We start from the raw sequence: 9,280 nt of genomic DNA, 5'->3' as shown, positions 1-9,280 counted from the left end.
CAGACGCGCTCCGCTGCCCCGAGGGCAGCCTGCCCCGCCCCGTCCCGCGCAGCCAATCAGCGCGCGGCCCGCCCCGTCCCGTGCAGCCAATCAGCGCGCGGCCCGCCCCGTCCCGCGCAGAAAATGAGCGCGCGGGGGGGCGGTGAACGGGCCCCGCGCCGGCGCGGCCGTGCGGGCGCGAGCTGCGCGTCTACCAGGCTTCCCCCCCGGTCCCTTCCCGCTCCGCCGCGGTAACGAGCCTCCGCCGGTCCCTCGCCTGGTGGGGCGAGGATGCGGCCGCCAAGTCCGGTCCGGCGTGACGAGACGAGACGCCGAGCCCGTTAACGTAAATACCGACGCGGTTCTGCGCGGGGGTGACGCGGGAGCCGCCGGCTGGTTCTGTGTGCGGGACTTGTAACGACCTCCAGGTGTTTAATTCCCATCGCAACGCCAAGTAAATGTAAATAGTGAAGTAATATGTTTATTTACCTGTAAATGTTGTTTGCGCTGAGATTTTAAAATGAGCATCCTTGAGGAAAGTTAGCGCTTTCGCTTTTGTGTCGCTGGTTATACTCAGCCTAGTATAGTATAAATACTGTGTAGTTTAAATAGTATATCTGTGTAGTTTAAATACTTTCGGTTGTCTTCTCTGCTAACGTGATGGGCAAGGTGTGTGTAGGCACCTCAGGTGGGTCTGGGCAGAGGAACTGGGTCCTATGGGGTGTACTCAGGCCCCTGACCTGAGGAGCACAAATTAATTTAGCTTGCAACAATCCTTTTAGTTTCCTTTTTTTAAAAAAAAAAAAATAGTGTAATTTGAGTCTTTAAAGCTTGTATATGCCATGAGACTGAACAAGAGAGCAAAAACAGGTCCCCTTCTCCACGCAGTGCAGTGAGTGATCGTTACCTGTGAAACCAGTACAGCTGTAGTGCTTATGGACTGCTGCGAGACTCAGGTCCTGCACTTCAAGGGGTTTAATGACTGTGATTCTGTTCTGTTCTATTAGAGCCAAAAATTTGATTTAATGGATATAGGATTTCTGCCTTGTATTTACTTTGTATATCCCTTCAGTTGGGGTCACTGTTTAGATGCTATGATAGTAAGGCGTAAGAAAGTCTAAAGCATGTAAGGGTGCTAACAATACATAATATAAATTTCATTGTAAAAAGGAGAAAAACATGAGAAAGTTTCAAATTCTTACTTAAGTTGGAAACGGAGGTGGACCTTTGTCTGTTAAAAGGGACTAGAAGTGTTGTTTTATTTTCTAGGTCAAGACAAGCTGTTCTTTAAAGATGGAAGTTATAATGAGGGCAAGTTTGTCAATGGAGACGTTATGGGGAATGAATTTCAATACAGGACATCAACAGGTGAGCCTGTAGCTATTACATACTCTTTAAGAAAAAAATCCCAATCGCATTAAATTCTGATATAAATACATATCATAAGCAGCAGACTGATGTCAGTCTTTCATGGTATTTTTTGAAGAGTTGTGGTTTTCAGGTTTTCTTGTTGGCCTCTCAATTTAGGCTGGGTTAACTTTCAATCACCTGAGGAAGTTACTCTAATGTATTAATGGTGGAAACCAGAAACACATATCATCAATTTTTGGTGACAGTCTCAGTCCTTCAGAGATGCACATGTAGACAGACTTGTGCTTATATGAAGTGCTCCACAAGATGAGGCCAAAGGTGTTGAAGGATTTAAAGAACTTGAACAAACTCTCCAGTATGGAGGGACATCTCATGCATAATGTACTAAGGGAGCATTTAAATGAATTCATCTCTCCCCCAGCATCCTGAGCAGAAAGAAGTTTGTCGATTAAAGATCTGTCCCAGTAAGGTGCTCCAGAAGAGAATTTCTCCTGTTTCTGTTTGTTCCTGTACAGGTAAGTCAGTGACATCTCCACCTGCCTAACCCCTTTAGTCAACAATCTGTAAGGCTGGACAGAAAATAAAGGGTGACCTCATGGCATACAGTGTATTTTATAAGTAAATTGGGTAAATACTTGAGATAAAAATAGTTATCTGTCATTCTAAGATCACACATCAGGATGTTAACAGGACGGTACTAGTGCTAAGCAGCTGATTTGTCAAGCTTTGACACAGAATATTTGAGTGAGTACATGCCATCAAAAAGCTGTTAAGGTGACTATGAAATCCAAGTGCTTCTTTTATACGTTCCTTAACCACAAAAGAAACTGTAAATGAAAAAGGTTACAGGTGATTTCTTAGACTCTCGGACTTTGGCCAAATTCAGAGATGGTCCAGCTTGGTTGACTAAATTTCACTGTGCCATTTCACTGGTTGCTTGAAGTTCAGAGAAGGGACTGTAGGAGCGTGGACTAGATCTGAGTGCCACTGCTTATTGCTGTTGGCTCCCTTTTTCTGATAGTCTGGTGTATCAGGTCACTAAATCTGTTTTCCTTTAAGAATTCTCTATTTGTCTTTCACTGTTTTAGGAATGAGGGTAATTAGGAAGGAGCTTGGCTTCTAGACAAGTGTCAAGGTCATGAAATACTGCCTTGTGTTTTTGGAACAGTATATGAGGTGTATAAAGGCGGCTTATGAGCAACTATACTGATTTGTTCGGAAAAGCTCAAAGGATCATAGTAGAGGATGACTTCTTGGATGTGTAGTCTACTTGGGAGTTTTCTTGTGATGATTATTTGGAATATTCCTTGTTTGTAAAACAGTAAACAATGATTTGGGAGTGAGAGAAGTGTGTGTGAATATATGTATAAGCACGTATGAGTACTCATACTGACTGACACCTACTTCAAGTTGGAAAGATCAGGAAATATGTTTTCAGTGTGAACTACACAACTGGATAAGATGTGCTGTGGATTATTTTCCAGTAATTCGGCGAGATGACCTTGAGGCCTGGGACTTAAGAAGCAAATGTGGCTGTAGTGTGTAAATGAATTACTGCATTACAAATCAAGAATAAGATTCTGCAATCATATTGCCTGAGGGTTAAAAAAAAAAAATCTGAAATTTATTCCTGAAATTTTGAGAAACTAAATGACATCAAATTTGTGCTTGTCTTGGGAATTTTTTAATTGTTTTAAGTTGGCATCATTTCTCTGGTAAGTATTGGGAAAGAGAGATTCTTTGAAGTAGCGTTTTATACTTTGGTAGTAACTTTAGGATTCAAAACCAGTAACTTTTAGTTGTTGCATACATACTGAGATTCAAAACAAACACTTGATAAACTATTTCGTTACCTAGTTATAATGAAGTTCAGAAACCCAGTACTGAGTTTGTCTTTTTTTCTTTCTGACTTTCATCTTCATTTGATTTTCTTGCTTGTTGAAAAGAAGGGGTCTCCCTAGATTTAGTGGAAATTCAGAGTAGTAGGTGTTGGGAGAAATTGAAAATTATGGGGAAGGCTGTTCAATATAACTTTGCTAAGTGTCTCTAGCCAACTGATGCTTTTTCTGATGAGCATGAAATCACAACCAAAATTCTACTGAGAACAGTTTATGCAGTTAAAATGGAGCATAAAGCACTTAGACACGTTGCAGTTCTATCTGTGTTGGTATATACATAAGCAGATATCTTGGCTTTTCAGTTAAGAGTTTAATTTTTTTGGTTTGGTTCTTTTTTTTTGCACCTGTCAACACCCCCAGATTCCTTTTAAATGTACCTTAAAAGTTTGTAGTTAAATCTGTTAATCTAAAATTAGTGAATAGTTGAAAAATCTTTGTGTTATTCCTTATGAACGTGGAAGTTAAAATCAGTAGGACAAGATAATAAATACTTGTTAGAGAAGAAAAACAGGTGACAAATATGTACAAGTGCTATTGTGCACTTGTTTCGTTATAAGCTAAACACTGTCCAACAAAAGTGGTGTTGCAGTAATAGCCTCTCCTTTCTAGAGACATCGAGGAGAGGATATTTTGTGTATATATTTGTGTGCACACAGTTTTGTGCCACTGGGTGTCTCTCTTGCATCTGTTTTGAGGCAATTAGTAAATTCTTCAGACTTGCACTTACTCAGTAACTGACCTGTCTCTGTAAGCGTTTAGTACTATACCTAAGTTTGCACTGGATGTGTGCTCAAAAGTGATGAGATACTTTGGCTAAAAAAGAAAAATCCTGACAGTACTGACAATGGTATCTTGTTGGTTGATTTAGTATTTATAATGTGCAGAAAACAAACTCAAAAGTCAACCACTTAATGCAAGGATTCACTCATTATATGCCTCTTTCAAATTATATAACTTAAAACAGTAGAAGCATGTAAATACTTTTTTTTGGCAAAATAATAAGTTAAAGTTCTGTTTTGATCTGTTACCATAGAGTTATGAAAGAGCTAACCAGGCTTCTGGAAAGGGTCTGAGATGTGCCTGTGACCTATGCATGACAGGTCAATGATTTTACTATGTATTCTGTCGCTCTGACAAAATCTATAGTGTGCCTGGTCATTTCTTTCATTTCAGAGTAGAAAACTGACAATAATGTACTTGGAGAATAATAATCATGAACTCAACAGATATAAAATTTTCAATACTGCTTGGTTTTGCAGTAGCCAGTTTTGACACGGTACAAGTAACTAGCAGAATCTGCCACCTGCTCTAATGTCAATTAAAACTGGACAAAAACTGTGTGATCAGTTAACCATTGAGTGTGTGTGCATGGTGTTTATTAAATTTATACCAGTACATTCCTGACAGATATGGTGATACATCTGTATACACTGAAGTCCAACAAAAGTCAAGGCACAGTTCCAGCAAAACATGAGCCTACATCATATGGAGGTAAACAGAAAATACGTGAAAACTAATTAGAGGAATTGTCTATGGGCAGTGCAAGGGACACAAACCCAGTTGCAACACAAATGGTAAGAGTTGGTTCAGTGTCCAAAGAAGGGCAAGTTACTAAGAAACTCAAGTTGTGGAGCTGGAAATTCTGTCTGCTTTGTCCACAAACTTTTGCACGTGAGATTTTGAAGTTTGTTTTGTATGGTCAGATATCTTGCTGAATATCAAACTTTATTGCTAGTGGGTGTACCCATACTTCGTACAAATAGCTCTGTGCTTGCAAATGGTGTGTAACTGTAGGGATTTTTGAAACAATCAGAGTATTTTTTTATCCTTTACTGAAGTGGTGCCTTGGGCATACTGAAGAAATCTGCTAGAACAAAAAACATGGGCAAATATTTCAAGCTCTAGGGTATTCTTCTAGCATGACTTCTTTGTGGTATAGAATAGATTGAATAATGGCAAGACTGGTGAATTTGTCTGGTTTTCCTCTTCAGTTTTAACTGTAATAGATTTTTAGTTCAATCTTTTGCAAGTGATAGATTTTTAGTAAGTGGGTGCTGCCCGTTAATAGCATGTTGGAGTGTGTGAACCTTCAGACATTCAGGTCGATTAAATGACCAGTAAACAAGTAATAATTATATTGACAGAGGAGTCCAATAATAATAAACAACTCTGATTTATCTACTGCTTAACCATAAAACTGATTTCACATTGGGTAAAAATGTTGTCAAGAGATGCAAGACAGAAACTATAATTGAACACTAGGGATCATGTAATGAAACAGAGCCCCTGAAAGCTGCTGGTTTGAACCAACCAACCCACCCCAGTGAGCTGTGGTGGCCCGTCTGGTTTTTAGTGCATTTGTGTGTGCATGAATTTGAGAATGAAAAAAAAAAAACAGTGACAGGTAAAGGAAGTTTGCAGAGGTTAATGAAGTAAAACACTCATTTTCTTAATGAAAGTCTTTCCTTTCTGTGATTTCTCATTTCTGGCTGCTGTGTAAGTCCCAGTAAGCAGATGCTGTGTTCCATTCTGTCCCTGTTGCTCCTTCTTTGTGTGTTTTGGCAGTGTTCAGCTTGTCGCCTTTCCCAGAGGAAGGCCTGCTGTTCCATACACCTGTTAACCACACTAAACAGGTGGCAAGCCTTATGGGCTTTTTCACCTGCAGCTTTTGTTCCCCTGCCCCCCTAGAATCCATTTTTTGAACAGCATTACCTGTTCAAAGTGTCACCGTTTCAGTTCTGATGAAAAGTGTTTAAATTACTGGAATCTCGATTGCTCAGAATTATACTGCATGCTAGTGGATAATATCAATTTTGAAGATACAATAAATCTTCTCAAATCTTGATTATAATTGCAATATAATGATATGTGATATAAAAATATAAATAAAGCCATTGCTGATAATAAAGACCATGAATTAGTCTCCCCACTAGTAAACGTTGAGCTCTGTTATTTTAATCCCTTGTGGGCAGGACCACTGACTACTGCATCACTCACAGCTGTTGTAATTTTAGAAGTTACTCTGTCCTTGTAGTGGCCTGGAAGTGTGCTGAACATATTTCTGAATGCATAATCTGTATATTTAATTGCCTTTTTGAGTGTTTTTTAGTGACTTTTGGCTGATACGTGGTTCTGATGCTTGATAATGACAAGACGACAGTGGGAAGATGTAGTTAGCAGTCTTCGTGTAAAAATAAAGACCAGTAATGGCAAAAAAAGGCAAACCAAAAGCCCACCAAACTATTATTTCCATAGTTTACCTAGATTTTGCCATAGTGTACAGATTTTACACCGAGGATTTGTTGAAAATCTTGTGTTATGGTAGTCAGCCTTGCTCAAGACTTGCATTGTTGGATGCTTTCCTGACTCAATCTAACAGAAATCTTCAGGGCTTTGCTTGTTGCCTTCGCTTTAGAAAACAGGTAATAAAAGGCATCCAGAGAAGGATCAAGTAAGGTTTTGATAAAAATTATAAGACCAGAAATAAACCTGTGAAAAACCCAACTGGGGAGGAAACTTATGTTCAAAATGGGTGTTAAAGCACCTGCAGAATTTAAGGTTTTGCTCTTATTCTGAAGTGCATGCTGAATGGAGAATAAGGCAGTCTGTCAGATCACACACATTCCTGTATAAAAAAATGCCAGCACAATATTATTCTCTAATTTATTAATACTTTGAAAACCTGTTATCTTTTAGGTGTTAAGACAGTGTATTTTCTTTTATTAAAACTATGAGCGTCAATAACTTTCTGAAATGTTGCATAGAAACTCTTTGAAGTTTGAGGGGGAAATAAAATCTCGTGTGTCTTTTGACATATACTGATTTACCTTTGAGTCTGTAGTTTTTGGAATAGACATTGATTCTCCAAAGCTCTAAAACCAGGCCATATAGCGTGAACTATCTGAACATATTCAGCCAGATAAGTAGTCAGGATATACTGGAGTAACTCTGTGTATTTAAATATAGATGTGTTTGTCTAAATTAATGTCAGCTGAGGCTGTATGCCCTAATGCCAAATATTTTTATAAAAGCAAGCATGTTTCAGTCATTGCTTGAATCTGTTAAGTAGCTTTAACATGATTTTTAAGATCAGGCCCATGCAAATACATTTGATGAATAATTGAAGCCAAATAGTGAAAATGATTGATAAAAGCCTAAATTAGAGCATGTGGAGATCATATACTGTTGGAGGCAGGCAAGTTTGAGTTTGAAATAAACAGAATTAATTGCAATAAGGAGTGTAATAGCCACTAAGTGAAAAATGGGAAACCTAATCAATTAACTGGAAGTTGCTTCCTGATATAAAAAAAATGGGAAGTAATTGTGACCCATTTACAACATCTTTTTCTGTATTCATAAACAAATAAAGGTGTCTTTGAACACCTTGCCCTGCCACACAGTGTTGGGAGTAAATAACATTAAAAACGTTGTCAATTCCTGAATAAAAATTGACAAAATTTATATCCATTAAGGTTGGTATTTGAAAATCTTGCAGAGTAAGGGACTACCACCCCAAGTAAAGCTACGTGTGAATTTCTGTAGTTAATTTCCTACTGTTTAGTTGTTTTCTTAGAACTAGTAGTTCCAAAGTTGTCACTCAGGATGAATTAATTCCTAACATCTCATTTTTTTAGCACAGAATGAGTCACCCTAACTTATTTAAGTAGGCTGCTGCAGAAATGAATTAATATGATAATATGACCTTGTGAAATTATTACTATTCGTGTACTAAGTGTTCTTATTTATTACCTGTAACATTTAGTTGTGGTTTAAATAAATTCCATATAAACATGTTTAGTTTGGAGTTTAGGAACAATCCATGATTATGTTGTGCAGTTACCAGGATAAATTCCTTATTGATCCTTAGGATAGGAGGTTTTCTATGATTGATACTGAGCTGATGATAAACCACTTTGCCTTCATCAGTTATTGTTCTTCATGAGCTTCCTTATTTCTGTTTTGATCTCCTTAGTAGATTGGAATGTCTTTGCATCTCCTGCAGTGTATGTCTCTAAATCAGAGAAAATACAAGACCTTACTAAAACTGAAGTATTTTGTTTTGTTTAAAGCAAAATTTCCTGTTCTAGTTTAAAACCAAAAACAAATGAAAAAACCCCATAGCTTAATACAGCCCATCACTGGAAGCTCGTAGCTTTTTCTTTTTCTCTGTTTCCTGCTCCCCTTTGTTTGGGTACTAACTGGTAGCTCTTTTTCTGGAGGCCCCAGTGTCACTCTGGCTGTTCACGCCTTTGTTTCTCTGCATAAATGTGTCATGTATAGATAGTGCTTATGTGAACGTCAGCATTTCCAAACCTTGCATGTGTTGCATTGCTAAGCAACTTTTAGCAACACTTATCTCTCGTCCTTATGCCATCTGGAAAAGAGAATTAGACAAGGAAATGTGCCAGAGAGAGACAAAGGCAAATCTAAGAAAGAGGTGACTTCATTACTGGAGAGAATGAGTGACATTAATAGCAGGCAGTCATCAGAACTGATTGAAAGCAAGCACAATGCCTTTACAGGTAGGGTAAGGAACCACCAAGAAAGGGTTGAGTATTTTACACCCCCATCCTTCTTCCTTCCCTGGAGGACGCAGTGCACAGCTGAATCCTGTTGTGTGTTTACACAGCAGTGCAAGACCAAGGCCCCTATGATTTTAGTACATAGTTTAGATGCAATTCCAGTTACAGGGAGTATTTTTCTAGACCTTTTTCCAGTTGTAACCTACATTCAGGAGTATAACTAGCTGACTGCAGTTTTAAAGGTGTCTTCCACTAGGCAGGTCAGATTGTGAAAATGCCAGTGGAGCTGGAAGCTCGTGTACGTTAGTTACTGCTGTCGTTGGGATAACTGCTGAAGATAGCATCATGTGCTTTGAAGGGAGGGAAGGAAGCAGAGCAAGCAGTGTCAGAAGCACATTTCCAAAGAACTGCTTTGTCTTTGCTTTTACCTTCTGGCTTACATCTGTAATTACTAAAGGTGTAAACAAAGCGCTGGAACTTTGGTTGCTGAATCCATGTAGAGTTCCAACT

This window comes from Tauraco erythrolophus, chromosome 23 (genome assembly GCF_009769465.1).
Source record: "Tauraco erythrolophus isolate bTauEry1 chromosome 23, bTauEry1.pri, whole genome shotgun sequence".
Taxonomy (NCBI): domain Eukaryota; kingdom Metazoa; phylum Chordata; class Aves; order Musophagiformes; family Musophagidae; genus Tauraco; species Tauraco erythrolophus.
The sequence above is the reverse complement of the archived record's forward strand: the minus strand, read 5'-3'. Positions refer to the sequence as shown.